The sequence below is a fragment of the Hypanus sabinus genome, chromosome 13 (assembly GCF_030144855.1).
Source record: "Hypanus sabinus isolate sHypSab1 chromosome 13, sHypSab1.hap1, whole genome shotgun sequence".
Taxonomy (NCBI): Eukaryota; Metazoa; Chordata; class Chondrichthyes; order Myliobatiformes; family Dasyatidae; genus Hypanus; species Hypanus sabinus.
Genome location: NC_082718.1, coordinates 49,026,790 through 49,042,349, shown reverse-complemented (window position 1 = coordinate 49,042,349; position 15,560 = coordinate 49,026,790). Strand labels below are relative to the sequence as shown.

Here is a 15,560-nt window from a genome sequence, read left to right as displayed (position 1 = left end):
GTCCTGTCTCCAGAGTGTCAGGTCTGCCCTGGTTTTTTGCAGATCTGACTCAAGAGAGATTCAGGTCTGCCCTGGGTTATTCTCAACCCTGTCTAGAGAATATCAGATCTGCTCCAGTTTTTTTGCCCAGCCCTGGCTGGGGAACATAAGATCTGCCCCAGGTTATTCCCAGCCCTGTGTCCAGAATATCAGGTCTGCCCTGGGTTTTTCCCAGTCCTATCTTGAGAACGTCAGATCTGCTCCAGGTTTTTTCAAGATCTGTCTCATGAGCGTCAGGTCTGTCTCAGGTTCTTTCTGGCCTTGTTCCAAGAGCATTAGGTCTTCCCCTGCCTTTTTTTCAGCCCTGTCTCGAGAGCATCAGCTCTGCCCCGGGATTTTCCCAGATCGCTCTCGAGAGAGTATCAAGTGCACTCCAGGTTTTTTCCAGCCCCAATCGGAGAATATCAGGTCTGCTCTGGGATTTTCCAACCCGTCTCTAGTTTCCCGGGCCTCCTGGATTGTCACGTGTTGGCCTTAGGGAGAAAGGTACTTCATGAGTCTTGCACCTCTCTACGGCGTGACATAAAGTGTTGGACTTCAGGGTTTCTTGAGCAGCCATATTTACTAAATGTTAGAGTCATTAAACCCAGTGCTTTCTGTTTGGTCTTGTTAGATTGATTGTTGCCAGCATGTATTTCTTACATTCAATGATAATTCATAGGCAGACTCTTGTGCTCTGTAAGTAGAGTCCTGCTATGTTTGTGGGGAATGAGTTGTCTCACAGTTTCAATCGGTCGTGCCTCCGAAGCTCTGTTGGTATTCCCATGTCTAACATTCTGTTTTCGTGAGGAGTCTGCCATTCCTCCACTCCTCCACTAAGTCATGTCAGTGCTTACCATAGTCTCTTCTAGGTAGCAGCAGGCTTAGGAAGCAAGTTGTGGTGGGGTGAGTTAATATGTGGAGGTGTTGATCAGCCTGAGAGCTTGGGGGAAATAACTGTTTTTGAATCTGGTTGAGTGTTGAAGATGGGTCAATCTCTCGCTGCTGCAATCGGAGATACATGGAGTTAAATAGAGTCGCAGAGTCATAGAGCACTACAGCACAGAAACAGGCCCATTGGCCCATCTAGTCCATGTTAAGCTGTTTTTCTTTTTTTGGTGGGCAGCAAACAAGGGATATGAGGAGAAGGCAGCAACGGGGTACTGATTGTGGATGATCAGCCATGATCACATTAAATGGCAGTGCTGGCTCGAAGGGATGAATGGCCTACTCCTGCACCTATTATTTATTGTCTATTCTGTGGATGTAAAAGAGACACCTAGATGGTATGTTGCCTCCAAGGATCCAGGGTCAGGGATGTCTTAGATCAGGTCCACAGCATCTAAAGGGGGAGGATGAATAGTTGGAAGTCATACATCTTGGTACCAATTTATACGTAGGAAAAGGGATGAGGTTCTGAAGAGAGAATATAGGGTGTTAAGATAAAAAACTGAAAAGCAGGAACTCCAGGACAGTAATCTCTGGATTGCTGCTTGTGCCATGTGCCAGTGAGGGTAAGAATCTGAAGATTTGGCAGATGAATGCATGGCTGCAGAATTGGTGCAGTAGGCAGGGTTTCAGATATCTGGATCATTGGGATTTCTTCTGGGGAAGGATTGACCTGTACAAAAATATCCAGGGCGACAAATATCCTTGTGGGCAGGTTTGCTAGAGTTGTTGGGGAGGGTTTAAACTACTTTAGCAACAGGGTGGGAAGCAGAGTCATTTGCTGAGGATGGACTGTTGGTGTATAAGTAGATGCAGTGTTCTGTGAGCCTGTGAGGAAGGACAGTCAGGTAATGGGGCAAAATTGCAGTCAGTTAGATGAGTTAAGGCATAATGGGGGCCAAAATCAAAAAGAGTGATGAATACAGGACTGAAGGGATTCTATTTGCGAGTGCATAGAATACATATTAAGGTAGATGATCTTGTAGTGCAGTTAGAGATTGGCAGGTTTGATGCTGTGAGCATCAGTGAGTCATGGCTGAAAGAAGATTATAGTTGGGAGCTTAACATCCAAGGATACACCTTGTATCAAAAGGCCAGGTAGGTAGGCAGAGGGGGTGGGGTGGCTCTCTTGGTAAAAGTACAAAATCAAATCCTTAGAAAGAGGTGATGTAGGATCAGATGATGCAGAATCCTTGTGGATTGAAACTGCAAGGGTAAAAACATCCTGATAGGAGTTACTGTATATACAGGCCTCTCAATAATAATGTGCCCTATGAATTACAATAGGAGATAGAAAAGACAAACAAAAAGGACAATGTTATGAGAGTCATGGGGGATTTCAATCTGCAGATACATTGAGAAAATCAGGTTGATGCTGGATCCCAAAAGAGTGAATTTATAGAATGCCTATGAGGTGGCTTTATAGAGCAGCTTGTGGTTGAGCCCACTAGGGGAGCAGCAATTCTGGGTTGGGTGTTATGTTATGAGGAGGTAGTGATCATACTATGATAGAATTTACCCTGCAGTGTGAGGAGGAAAAGCTAAAATCAGATGTGCCAATGGAGTGAAGGGAATTCCTGAGGCATAAGAGAGGAGCTGGCTAAAGCTGATTGGAAAGAGGCTCTCGCAGGGATGACGGCAGAACAGCAATAGCTGAAGTTCCTGGGAGAGATCTGAAGGTGTTGGAAATATACACCCAAAGATGAAGAGTGTTCTAAAGGAAGGATCAAGAAACGGTGGTTGACAAGGAAAGACGACAACACAAAAGCAAGAGAAGGCATATAATATAGCAAGAATTAAGGGGAAGTTAGAAGATTGAGAAGCTTTTAAAAACCAACAGAACACAACTAAATAAAAGCCACTAGGAGGGAAAAGATGAAATATGAATGTACACTAGTCAATAATATATAAGAGGATATAAAAAGTTTATTCATATATAGTTATATATAAAGAGTGAAAGAGAGACAAGAATGGATATTGGTCCATTGGATAATGATGCTGGAGAAGCAGAAATGGAGGACACAGAAATGGTGGATAAACTTTATTTTGTGTCAGTCTTCACTGTTCCAGAAACTAGCAAAACACCATAAAATCAAGTGTTGGGCAGAAGTGAGTGTTGTTGTGATTACTAAGGAGAAAGTGCTTGGGAAGCTGAAAGGTCTGAGGGTAGATACATCACCTAGACCAGATGGACTACACTCCAGGGTTCTAAAAGATTGTGCAGGCATTAATGATCTTCCAAGAGTCACTAGATTCCGGAGTGGTTCGGTAGGACTGGAAAATTGCAAATGTCACTCCATTCTTTAAGAAGCAAGGGAGCTGAAGAAAGGAAATTATAGGCCATTTAGCATGACTTTAGTGTATTAAAGCTGATGTCTCAGAGTACTTGGAGGCACATGACAAAATAGGCCAAAGCCAGTATGGTTTACTTAAGCTGAAATCTTCTCTATCAAATTTGTTTGAGTTCTTTGAGGAAATAACAGGCAGGATAAACAAAGGAGAGTCAGTCTATGTTGTTTATTTGGATTTTCAGAAGGCCTTTGGCAAAATGTCCCACAAGGCTGCTTAACAAGATAAGAGCCTGTGGTATTAGAGGAAGGATTCCAGCCTGGATAAAAGATTGGCTGGCTGACAGGAGGCAGAGTGGGAATAAAGGGGGCCTTTTTTGTCGGCTGCCAGTGGCTAGCAGTATGCTGCAGCAGACTGTATTGGGACTGCTTCTTTTCATGTTATACGTCAATGATTTGGATGATGGAATTGATGACTTTGTGGCCAAGTTTGCAGCTGATATAAAGATAGGTGGAGGGGCAGGTAGTGTTGAGAAAGCACGATGTCTACGGAAAGACTAAGACAGATTGGGAGAATGGGCAAAGAAGTGGCAGATGGAATATAGTGTATGGAAGTGCATGGTCATACATTCTGGTAGAAGGAATAAAGTAAAGGATATTTTCTAAATGGGGAGAAAATTCAAAATTCAGAGGTGCAGAGGCACTTGGGAGTCCTTGTGCAGGATTCCCTAAAGGTTAACTTGCAGGTTGAGGAAGTGGTAAGGATTGGAAATGCAATGTTATCATTCATTTCGAGAGTGTCATGGTCCTGTCGGGCAATTCCCCATCTTACTATTACCTTTTTAATTGGGCCTTAATCCTCTCGTCTGATTTCCAATCGTTCCCAGTTCAGCTAGTTACAGCACACCAGGTTCCCATTAGGGAACATAGGGTACAACTCCGGCAGCACAGCCACGCTTTGCCAGCTCGTTGGTCCACTCCAGTGTGAGTAAACCTTGTTCCCTGATTCCTTAGGACTGTCAGTTCTAAGCTCGGCTCCTGGATACGCTACGTAAACCTTATCACCTGGATACTGGTTCCCCGTTTGCGACGGTGCTAACACCTCCCGACTCTGCCTCCGCATCTGTGTCCTGCACTTGGGATCATCCTCAGGCTTGTCCTTGCAACAGAATGAACTGGCCAAGAATGAACCCAGCAGCCACAGACCCCGTGCAACAGGTCCTCGCCAGCCAGGGCTCCCTACTGGGCGCCCACGCCCAACTGCTCAGAGAGGTCACAGAAAACCTTTGTGTGCTGTCCACGAACGTGAGGAAGGTCAGTCAGCAGGTTGACCAGGTATCCACTTCCCTTACTCTGTCCCTTCCAAAAACACCGACTGACCAAACCGCACAGCCTGGGATGGCTACACCCCTTGGGTCGGCAACACAATCCCCTCGAGAGCTGTACGTACCCGAACCGAAACCTTACGCTGGGGACCTAGGGAAGTGCCGGCCTGCTTATTACAATGTTCCTTGGTCTTTGAGCAGCAGCCACGTTCATACACCTCAGACGGATCAAAAATTGTGTACATCGTGGGGCTGTTACAAGGGAATGCCTTGGCATGGGCTTCCTGAGGTCAACTGACCAGAGGTCCGATCCTCCTTCCTCTCCTTCGTCTTCAAAATAAGGAAGGCCTTTGAACAGGCCATTCGCGGTAAGGACGCCGCTAAGTGCTTGCTAACTCTCTGTCAAGGTTCACGAAGCAAACCAAAATACTCCATTGAGTTCTGAACATTAGCAGCCGACTCTGGGTGGAATGACGAGGAAGTGTTTTGACAGGGCCTCTCAGATAAGATACAAGATGTATTGGCAGCGAGGGATGATGCGGACAGCCTGGTCTCTCTCCCACAGGCCCCCTTATCATCTTCAGTCAGCCTCCCTTCCCCAGCCGCTCCAAATATAGCCCTTGCTCCAACCATTGACCATCCCCACTACCCTGGGGGAGGAACCGATGCTGCTGGGACGGAACCGTCTCTCCCCTGCTGAACGACCGGAGGCGGAGAGCTTGCGATTGTTACTATTGCAGCCAGCTGGGACATTTCCGGGATACCTGTCCTCAGTGGTCAAAAGGGAGGGCTCACCAGTAGAAAGGGGGATCCTGGTGGGCCAGACGACATTCCCTTCAGTCCCCCAGACCCGGATGCAGATCCCGGCTACCGTGAACTATCAACAACAGTCCCTGTCCCTATCCACCTTGGTCGATTCCGGTGTCGAGGGAATTCTGCTGGACGAGGAGATAGCCTCCCGGGCCGGAATACCTCAGGAGCTCCAGGTGCTGGACAGGAAACTGCTGGCTCAGGTTACCCATTGTATGCCACCCCTGACCTTGACACCGTCCGGAAACCATCGAGTGGAGGTACGATTTAATCTCATTCGTTCTCCTCAAGCCCCTGTAGTTCTAGGATATCCCTGGCTGAAACACCACAACCCCTCCATCGACTGGTCTACCAGCAGGATAGCCAGCTGGAGCCCGTTTTGCTACGGTCTGCGGTCGGCTCCACCCCCCAGGGAGGTTACCGCAACCCCGCCTGTCATGGAACCCCTCAACATGCCCGGAGTCCTCGCAGAATATCATGACCTGGGACAGGTATTCAGCAAAAAACACGCCCTTTCCCTGCCTCCACATATGATTGTGCTATCAACCCCCAGGGCCTCGTTACCCACCAGTCAACCAGAGAGAGAGCCCATTAATGAGTCCCTCACGGTGGGCATTATTCGACCTTCATCCTCCTTGGTGGGCACCGGTTTCTTCTTGGTAGAGAAGAAGGATGGGCCGCTTCATCCCTGTATTGATTACTGTGGCCTAAACAATATAACAGTTAAAAATAAGTACCCACTACCCCTCATTAACTTGGCATTTGAACCTTACCAAAACATATAAGGCTGTGTGCCTGTATTTGCTGGAATTTAGAACGAGGGAGAATCTCATTGAACCCAGTTGAGTATTAATAGGCTCAGACAGAGTGGATGTAGAGAGGATGATTCCTGTAGTGGGAGAGTTTAGAACCAGAGGGCACAGCCTTTATTCTAAGTAGGGATATCTACTCAGTGCAGAGATGAGGAAAACATTTCTTTAGCCAGAGGGTGATGAATTTGTGGAATTCATTGTCACAGATGGTTGTGCAGGCCAAGTCATTGGGTATATTTAAGGTGGAGACTGACAGGCTCTTGATTAATCAGGGCATCAAAATTTACAGAGAGAAGGCAGGGGAATGTGTTTGAGAGGGATAATAAATCAGCCGCGATATAATTGTAGAGCAGACTTGATGGGCTGAATGGCCTATGTCTTGTGAATTTATGGTTTTACAGTCCCATATACTCACACCTGGACCACGGCCCTCCCTATCCATGTATTTCTTCTAACTTCTCTGAAATGTTGAAATCAAGTTCAAGTTCTGTTTATTGTCTATACCCTCTTATAATGTTGTGTGCCTTTACCAAACCTTTCCTCATTCCCTTGAACTATGGGGAATGAAGTGTTAATCCATTCAATCTTTCACTATAATTCAGCTCCTCAAGTTCTGAAAACATGCCTGTAAATTTTCTCTGTACTCTTTTAATATTATTGATATCTTCTCTGTAGGTACGTGAACATAACTTCACACAATACACCAAATTTAGTCTCACCAATGTCTTTTAAGCTTCAACATAACATCCCAACTCCTGCACTCAGTACTTTGATTTGTGAAGCCCAATGGGCCAAAAGCTTTCTTTACAACCCTATCTATCTGTGATGTCAGTTTCAAGGAATTATGTATGTGTGGTCTCTGATCCCTCTGTTCTACTGCACTCCTCAGTGCCTTACTGTGTAAATCCTACATTAGTTTGTCCTCCCAAATGCAACATCTCACACTGGTCTGCATTAAATTCCATCTGCTATTTTACAGCCCATTTCTCCAGCTGGTCCAGATCCCACTGCAAGCTCTGATAAACGTAGGACCGTAAGACATGGGAGTGGAATTAGGCCCTTTGACTCATCAAGTCTTCTCTACCATTCTATCATGGCTGTTTAATATCTCTTTTAACCCCATTCTCCTTTTCCCTGTAACATTTGACATGCTTACTAATCAAGAATCAATTAATTCATTTTAAAAAAATGACATGGCCTCCACAATGAATTCCATAGTTTCACCACCCCTTGGCTGAAGAAATTCCTCCTCATCTCTGTTCTAAAGCGATATCTTGTAATCTGAGGCTGTGCTTTCTGGTCCTAGTCTCCTCCACTATAGGGAGCGCCTTCTCCAAGTTCACTCCATCTTGGTCTGTCAATATTCAATTGGTTTCAGTGAGATCCCCTTCATTCTTCTGAACTCCAGAACTTACAGGCCCAGAACCATCAAATGCTCCTCAGACATTAGCCCATTAACCCTTTCATTCCCAGGACCATTGTTGTGAACCTCCTCTGGATCCTATCCAATATCAGCACATCCATTCAAGGGCCCAACCTTGCTCTCCGTATTCCAAATGTGGTCTGACTAATGCCTTATATAACCTCAGCTCTACATCCTTGCTTTTATATTCTCATCCTCTTGCAATTACCTCTATATACCCTTCCTTGCTGTCCATTATGCCCCCAATCTTCGTGTCATCCACAAATTTGCTGATCCAGTTGACTACATTAGCATTCAGATCACTGATAGATGATTCCCTGACAAGAGTCAAAGGAACATAGAAAGCAGCTGCTGGAATCTCGAGCAAAGGGTGAACAGCTACCCAAGGAACTCAGCGGGTTAGGCAGCATCTGGGGAGAGAACTGGACAGTCAATGTTTTGGGCTGAGACCCTTCATCTGGATCAAGTGATAGAAAGGATGACAGCTGGAATGAAGTGGTGAGGGCAAGAGCCAAGGTGGATCCAGATGAGGGGTAAAAGGCAGATGAGGGGAGAGTGGAAATAGCAACAGAAGCTGGGAGGTGTGAGGTGATAAGTGACAGAAGGTGTGTGATGGGATGTTGTGGAGGGAGCTTCACTCTTTGTTCTGACCCAGGAATTGTCTGTGTCAGTTTTGATCACATCTACCCTCCACACACAAAACCCTCCCAGAGAATGGGGGAGAAGACAGCACATTGGACGACTCTTCTCGCAGATGGGCGAGATAGTGACATGTTTGTCAGCTGTTCCCGGAACAGGAAATGATGGGGTGTATATGACGCCTGCTCCCAGAATGGGACAGGATGATGTGTTTGACATCCAGTCCTGGGAGGGGGAGGAGGACACATAGAAATTGCCATTGTGGACAATTTACCTCTGATAAATTGCCCCTCACTGCAGTCCTAGCCAAATTGTTACCTTGTGACCTCCCATGCACATTCACACACTACAGCACACTTTCTGCATCCAAGGGGAGATCACTGTGTGTTCCTTCCACCTGTCAGCCCTCCGGCACTGCCATCCATAAAATCGCCACCACCCACCTCTCTCTGGTTCCAACACCCTTCCTCTGTCGCCTGGCAAGCAGGTGCCAGTCTAATTAGAAAAGAGTTTGTTTGCCGTACAGTGCAGAGATTCCTAAGCTGGACTTTGGCGGTGTGTTGGACGGAGAGAGGCTGTGAGATGCTCCTCACTCTCTGGGCTCACCCCGGAAATGTTTGTCTCAAACGTCATCTCACTGCCTGTTGCCAAGGCGAGGCAATTGTGTTTTGTCACAGAGAAGCTGATGTCCCTTTGTGAACTCACCGGAGGTGGGAGTGGGGGAGTGGGGGAGCTCGTGAGGGGAAGGGAGAATATTGAGGGAGAGATTGCAACACCTCTCCCTCTCCTTAAAACATTGTCTGAACCTGCCCTTTATGCTCTGATTGCATTCCCCACCCCTCCCTATGTTATCCAACCCACTCAGTACAAAATGTATTTTATTCCCTCTTCACCTCCCTCCCATCGGGCAGAAGATACAAAAATCTGAGAGAAATCTGGGAGAAATGACCAGAGGTTAGAAGAATCAATTTCATGTCATCAGGGTGGAGACTACACAGACAGAATATGAGGTGTTGCTCCTCCAACCAGAGTTTTCAGATTTGCAGAATCAGATTTATTTATCGCAAGTACGTGCAAGCATATAGTGAAATGTATAATTTGTATTAACAACCAATATAGGTAGGAATGTGCTGGGGTTGCCTGAAAGTGTCACCACGTATACTGGTGCCAACGTAACATGCCCATAGTGCTTGATAAAACAACACAGAACACAAAAAGAAATACAACAGCACTTTCCCTCAACACTAAACTGACCCTTAACTCTCCTTCTTTGTTGCAAAAACCATCCTTATGAACTGAAAACGCAACTAAGTCTGAGCCACCGTTTTGATGGAGACTGCAGTTCGGTGCCATCTTGACCAGACCTTTGACCAATGAGTTTGGACTCATCGTGGAAGTAGAGAAATCCATGGACAAACATGGAAGAATGAGAAGCTGGATTGAAATGGATGACCACTAAGTAACCATACCTTTTGCAGCAGACAGAGTGAAGGGGCTCAACAAAATTGGCAAATGGTAAAGAAGTAGTGAGAAGGGGGCAGGGTGTAGGGGGAGGGTATTGGTGATTGACAGAATATAGGCAGGTTTGAAAGTATTGACAATAAGCAGCAGGATGAGCTGTACAGCGGTTAATTGACAGGGGGTGTGAAGGTGCAGGATTATTGATTGACTGGTATTATTGATTTTGACTGACAAGAGAGAGAAGGAGGTGGCTCTTCAGAAAGAGCAGGAGCCAGGGCTGATTTAAAGGATGATGAAGGGCAGAACCTAGCTTTAATTGTGTAGCTGGTAGAGCACTGAAAACCTGTGCCAAACAATTGGTTAGAGTGTTGAAGGACACTTTCAATCTCTCACTGCTGCAGTTCAAGGTTCCCATTTGCTTCAAAAAGGCTCAAGAAGAGAAGGGTGAGCTGCCTCAATGACTATCACTTTGTTGCATTCATATCTGCTTTGATGAAGTTCTTTGATCATCTCCTGCCCAAGCAAACATCAGGGCCCACTGCTAATTGCCTCCTGCTAATAGGTCTGCAGTGGATCCAATCTCTTTGGCTGTGCACTCAGCCTTGGATCACCTGGATAACCGCAATACCTACTATATGTCAGTCTGCAATTTACTGAATACAGCTCAGCACTCAACTCCATCATACCAACAGTACTAATCAACAAGCTTCAAAACCTGCGACTGCACCTTCCTCTTCAACTTGTCTTCCTTAACTTCCTCATCGGGAGGCCACAGTCTGTGTGGATCAGAAATAACATCTCCTCCTTGCTGACAATCAACATTGGCATACATCAAGGATGTGTGCTTAGCCCACTGCTCTACTCTCTCTACACCAATGGCTAGCTATGCAGAGCTCAAACACAATCTATAAATTTGCCAATAACACAACTGTTTTAGGTAAAATCTCAAATGGTGACGAGGAGAAACAAGGCGGCACTTAGGATGGTTAATGGTGCCTATCAGCGACTCCTTTGGTTATCTTTGGAAACAGCTCTATTTCCATCTTTAATATCCCTTATGAAGACCTGACTTGGAGTTATATGCTGCCTATGGTTCTTTGCGTTTGTGGAATGGGACCCGCTCTCAGGGTACCGTAACTAGCTGTTGTTTGGCATGCCAAAGACTCGGCCTAAGAGTCCGGCTTGAATTCGGAAGCCTAGGATCTTGGGGCTCTGGGTGAAATGTAAAGTCTTTGGGGCAACTGCAATCCTATGTCTTTGCTATTGCTTTGCTCACGCTTGAGTGCTCTGCGGCGGTGCCGATGCTTCTTTTTGCTGGTGGGAGGAAAGGGGAATATTGCTGCTGCTTGCACGTGGGAGGGGAGCGGGGGGGACTTTATAGTTCTAACATTAAACTGTGGTTCATTCTTTGGGGCACTCCTCTGTTTTCAAGGATGCTTGCGAAGAAAAAAACATTTCAGGATGTATATTGAATACATTTCTCTGACATTAAATTGTGCCTTTGAACCTTTGAGACATACAGGAGTGAGATGGATCAGTTGGTTGAATGGTGTCACAACCATCTTGCACTGAACATCAGGAAGACCAAGGAATTGATTGTGGACTTAATATTGATGCTTGCATACCAGTTATTGGAGTTGCTGGGCTGTCTTAGTACATCACATAAAGCAAAACACTGGTGGTCTTGTTGCAGAACCAACATGCAATGAAGTACTAACTGTGAAGATCTAGTATCAATACTGTGAACTTTTTTGATATTTAATGGTTCATACTTCTCCAAATGGATCAGCTTATAAGGAAGAATATCATGTGATATAAAGGAAAGTTATGTAAATGGAGTCGTGAGCTTGAACTGTGAACTAATGGAATGGAATGACTCTCAGTGTCGAGGTCAGTACACCAGGTACTGTAACCATGTCCGAGTATAACTGCTTCCATAATCTGTTGTTGTCATTCACACATTGCACATTGGTAAAGGTACTCCAGATTTTGGAAGTGGAACAGGTTCAGCAGCATCTATGGAAAATAACATTAGAGATTGGTGACATTTCATCTGAAATCTTCTGATAACTTGACCTGATGAGTATTTTAAGCATTTTAGATTTTCAGCATTTGTAGCATTTCCCTTTTGGATATCAAAAACTAGTTTTGATAATCCATCTATAAGCAGCATGAAAAGTAATTGATGCATGGCCAACTAAGGAATTAAAAATCAATAAAGATTAAAAGACAAGGTTTACAATGTTGTTAAAAGTAGTCAGCTTTTTAGAAAAGGTTAAAGATCCTGCAACGCATAGCCAACAAAAATAAAACAATTTATATATAAAAAGATCTGAACATAATCCATCAAGACAAAATAAATGATAAAAGGCATTGTATAACATAATCAATCTGGGTCCACTACAGCCAGAGGCGGAAGAGATGATTTGAGAAGATAAAGAAATTTGAACAAATATTTTCTTTTCTTCATTGTAGGCAATACAATATATGGATCTGATATAACAAAGCAACACACACAAAATTTAAGAGACTACTAGACAGGTATATGGAGGAATTTAAGGTGGGGGTTATATGGGAGGCAGGGTTTGAGGGTCAGCACAGCATTGTGGGCCAAAGGGCCTGTAATGTGCCATACTATTCTATGCTCTATGTTCTAAAATGCTGGAGGAACTTAACAGCCCAGGCAGAATCTATGGATTCTGTCGATGTTTCGGGCCGAGACCCTTCATCAGGACTGGAAAAGAAGCAGAGAAGTCAGAGTAAGAAGGTGGAAAAGGGGAGGAAGTCCAAGGTGGTAGGTGATTGGTGAAGCTGGGAGAGGGGGAGGGGCTGAAGTAAAGAACTGGGAAGTTGATTGGTGAAAGAGATAAAAGGCTGGAAAAGGAGGAATCCTATAGGAGAGTGTAGAGTATGGAAGTGAGGTGATGTGCAGGTAAGGAGATAAGGGAAGAGAGGGGAATGGGAATGGGGAATGGTGAAGGAGATAGTGGGCGGGGGGGCATTACCAGAAGTTTGAGAAATTGATGTTCATTCATCAGGTTGGAGGCTACTCAGATGGAATATATGGTGTTGCTCCCCCAACTTGAGTGTGGCCTCATCGTGACAGTAGAGGAGGCCATGGACTAATGTGTCGAAATGGGAATATGAAGTAGAATTGAAATGGGTGGCCACCGGGAGATCCTGTTTTCTCTGGTGGACGGAGCGAAGGCAAAACGGCTTCCCAATCTATGTTGGATCTCATTGATATATAGGAGGCTACACTGGGAGCACTGGATACAGTAGACTTGCAATGAAGTGTCGCCTCACCTGGAAGGACTGCTTAGGGCCCTGAATGGTAGTGAGGGAGGAGGTGTAGGGGCTTACAAAGGTAAGTACCAGGAGGGAGATCAGTGGGGCGGGATGAGCGGACAAAGGAGTGGCATAGGGTGTGATCCCTGTGGAAGGTTGAAGTAGTGGAGAGGGAAAGAGGAGGTTGGCGGTGGGAATTGGAGTTGGTGGAAGTTGCGGAAAATTATGTGCTAGGCACAGAGGCTAGTGGGGTGGTAGGTGAGGACACGAGGAACCCTATCCCTGGTGTGACCATCAGAAGATTGGGAGAGGGCTGATGTGTGCAAAATGGAAGAGATGTGTGCGAGGGAAGCGTTGATAGTGGAGGGAGGGAAGCCTCTTTCTTTCAAGAAGGAGGATATATCCACTGTTTTGGAATGAAAAGCCTCATCCTAAGAGCAGATGCAGCAGAGATGGAGGAACTGAGAGAAGGGAGTGGCACTTTTACAAGAGATGGGTTAGTAAAAGCAACGGTCAATAGCTGTGAGAGTCAGTGGGTAGCAGGGACAGAATGAGAATGAGAACTTGATTATTAGTAAGAACAAGAAATTCAGTCATATATAGTGCACGGCTTCCTCCAGCATTATCCAAATATTTGTTTTTAGCATCATTGAATGCTGATTGTGACCATTATTGGGGTGAATTGCAACACCTCAGAAATTCTCCTCAACAGTGGCTCTTCCACAGTTCTACATCAGATGTGACTCCTTGTGCAATGTCACTTTGGAACATAGCGAGGGAATTAGCTCATGTTGTTCTGAGGTCACTCTATAATGAACTTCTGCAATTAATGTCTCTGAAAGATGTCTCTGCGCACATCCCCAGTTGGAGGTGGAAACCTGATTTGCATGTCCTATTTGATTACTTTCTGGTCTCCTTGGGGGCTTCTCACCACCTTATTAACTCCCACTATCTCACCAACAGTGGCAGACACTTCCATTGGATCCTGATGCAATGGTTCTTTAGAAGTTAAGAATGAGGCATAAAACTTGTTGATTATGATTCTTTTATTAAGTGTTACAAGAGCAAAGAAAAGAAAGGAGGACGCATGTGGAGAGTGAATGCAGAAATAAGAAGAACAGAGGGGATGTGGTTTTCTAATATTAGACTACTGATAATGTTAAATTCCATTGAAATTATAACAGGTAACAATTAATAGCCTGATTCAAATAATGGGACAACCACCTCTGAAAAGAAGTAACTTCCAGAAAAATACAGAGACAACTATAACCATTGTACAACTCACCGAGCAATCCCATGAACTCTATACAGCTAATTATATTAAAATACAGACAAGCATAAGAAGGTTAAGCTACAAGAAAAGTACTTCTAATTCAAGTTCAAGTTTATTGTCATTCAGCTGTACACATGTACACCACCAAATAAAGTAACATTCCTCTGGACAAAGATATACAACCCTATGCATACAACAACCCACACACACAACACAAAATAATATTACCACAAATAAATTAACAGATGTTAAGGTCACTTACAAGTTAAAAAGTAAACTGTATAATGCTACTGGCGTTTAATATGTGCTGAGACCTGAGTGGTGGCAGGGGTTCCATTAGTCTTACAGCCTGGGGTAGAAGCTGTTTCTCATCCTAGCAGCTCTTGTCCTACTGCTGCAATACCTCCTGCTTGGGTTAAAGAGGTTTTTGGACAGATGAGAGGGATCTTTGACAATGCATGCAGCGTTCCTGATATATATCCCCAAGAGGTGGAAGAGAGACCCTGATAATCCTCTCAGCAGCCTTCACAATCCTTTTCAGGGACATGCAGTTAGATGCTTTGCAATTCCCGTACTAGACAGAGATGCAACTGACCAGGACGTTCTCGATGGTGTTCCTGAATGGGGGGGGGGGGGTGTTGGGGGTGGGGAGGGTTCCTCATTTGCCTCAATCTCCTCAGAAAGTGGAGATGCTGCTGTGCTTTCTTGACTAAAAGGTGGTGTTGAGCGAACAAGTGAGATCGTCATTTGATGCACTCCCAGATGTCTTCATTGTTGATGAGGTCAACCACTGTAGCTGATGATTTGGTTTGAACTGGATCTGTCAGTGCAGTCACACATCTGCAACATGAACAGTGGGTACAGCGTGTAGCCCTGGCAGGTGCCCTTGTTCAGTATGATGGAGCTAAGGATGCTTCTGCCAACATGAACTGACTGAAGTCTTCCTGTCTAGAGAGGTGTTGAGACACAATGAGGACAGTTTACCCACCAGCTTCTGAGGGATGAGGGATGAACACCAAGCTGAAGTCAATAAGCAATATCCTGGTGTACCATTTTCCAGATGGGACAGGACGGGGTGGAGCGCAGAGGCTATGATGTCATCAGTGGACCGAATTGAGTGATAAGGATACAACGTAACAAGAAAATGGGATTTAATGTGACCTTTAACCAGCCGTTAAAAGCACGTCATTATTGTTGAGATCAGCCCCACTAAACGGTAGTCAGTGAGGCAGGTTACTGCCCCCCTCTTGGTATGATGGTGGCTGTGTTGGAGCC

At 45.2% G+C, this 15,560-nt stretch overlaps 1 long non-coding RNA gene across 1 annotated transcript in view; it reads right to left on the bottom strand.

The window, feature by feature from the left end:
• Positions 1-247: 247 nt before the first annotated feature.
• LOC132403848 (uncharacterized) overlaps positions 248-15,560 on the bottom strand; it is a 34,476-nt gene continuing 19,163 nt past the window's right edge. Inside the window, exon 3 of the long non-coding RNA XR_009515369.1 lies at positions 248-1,023. This is a non-coding gene — a long non-coding RNA (uncharacterized LOC132403848). The remainder of the gene's footprint in view (positions 1,024-15,560) is intronic.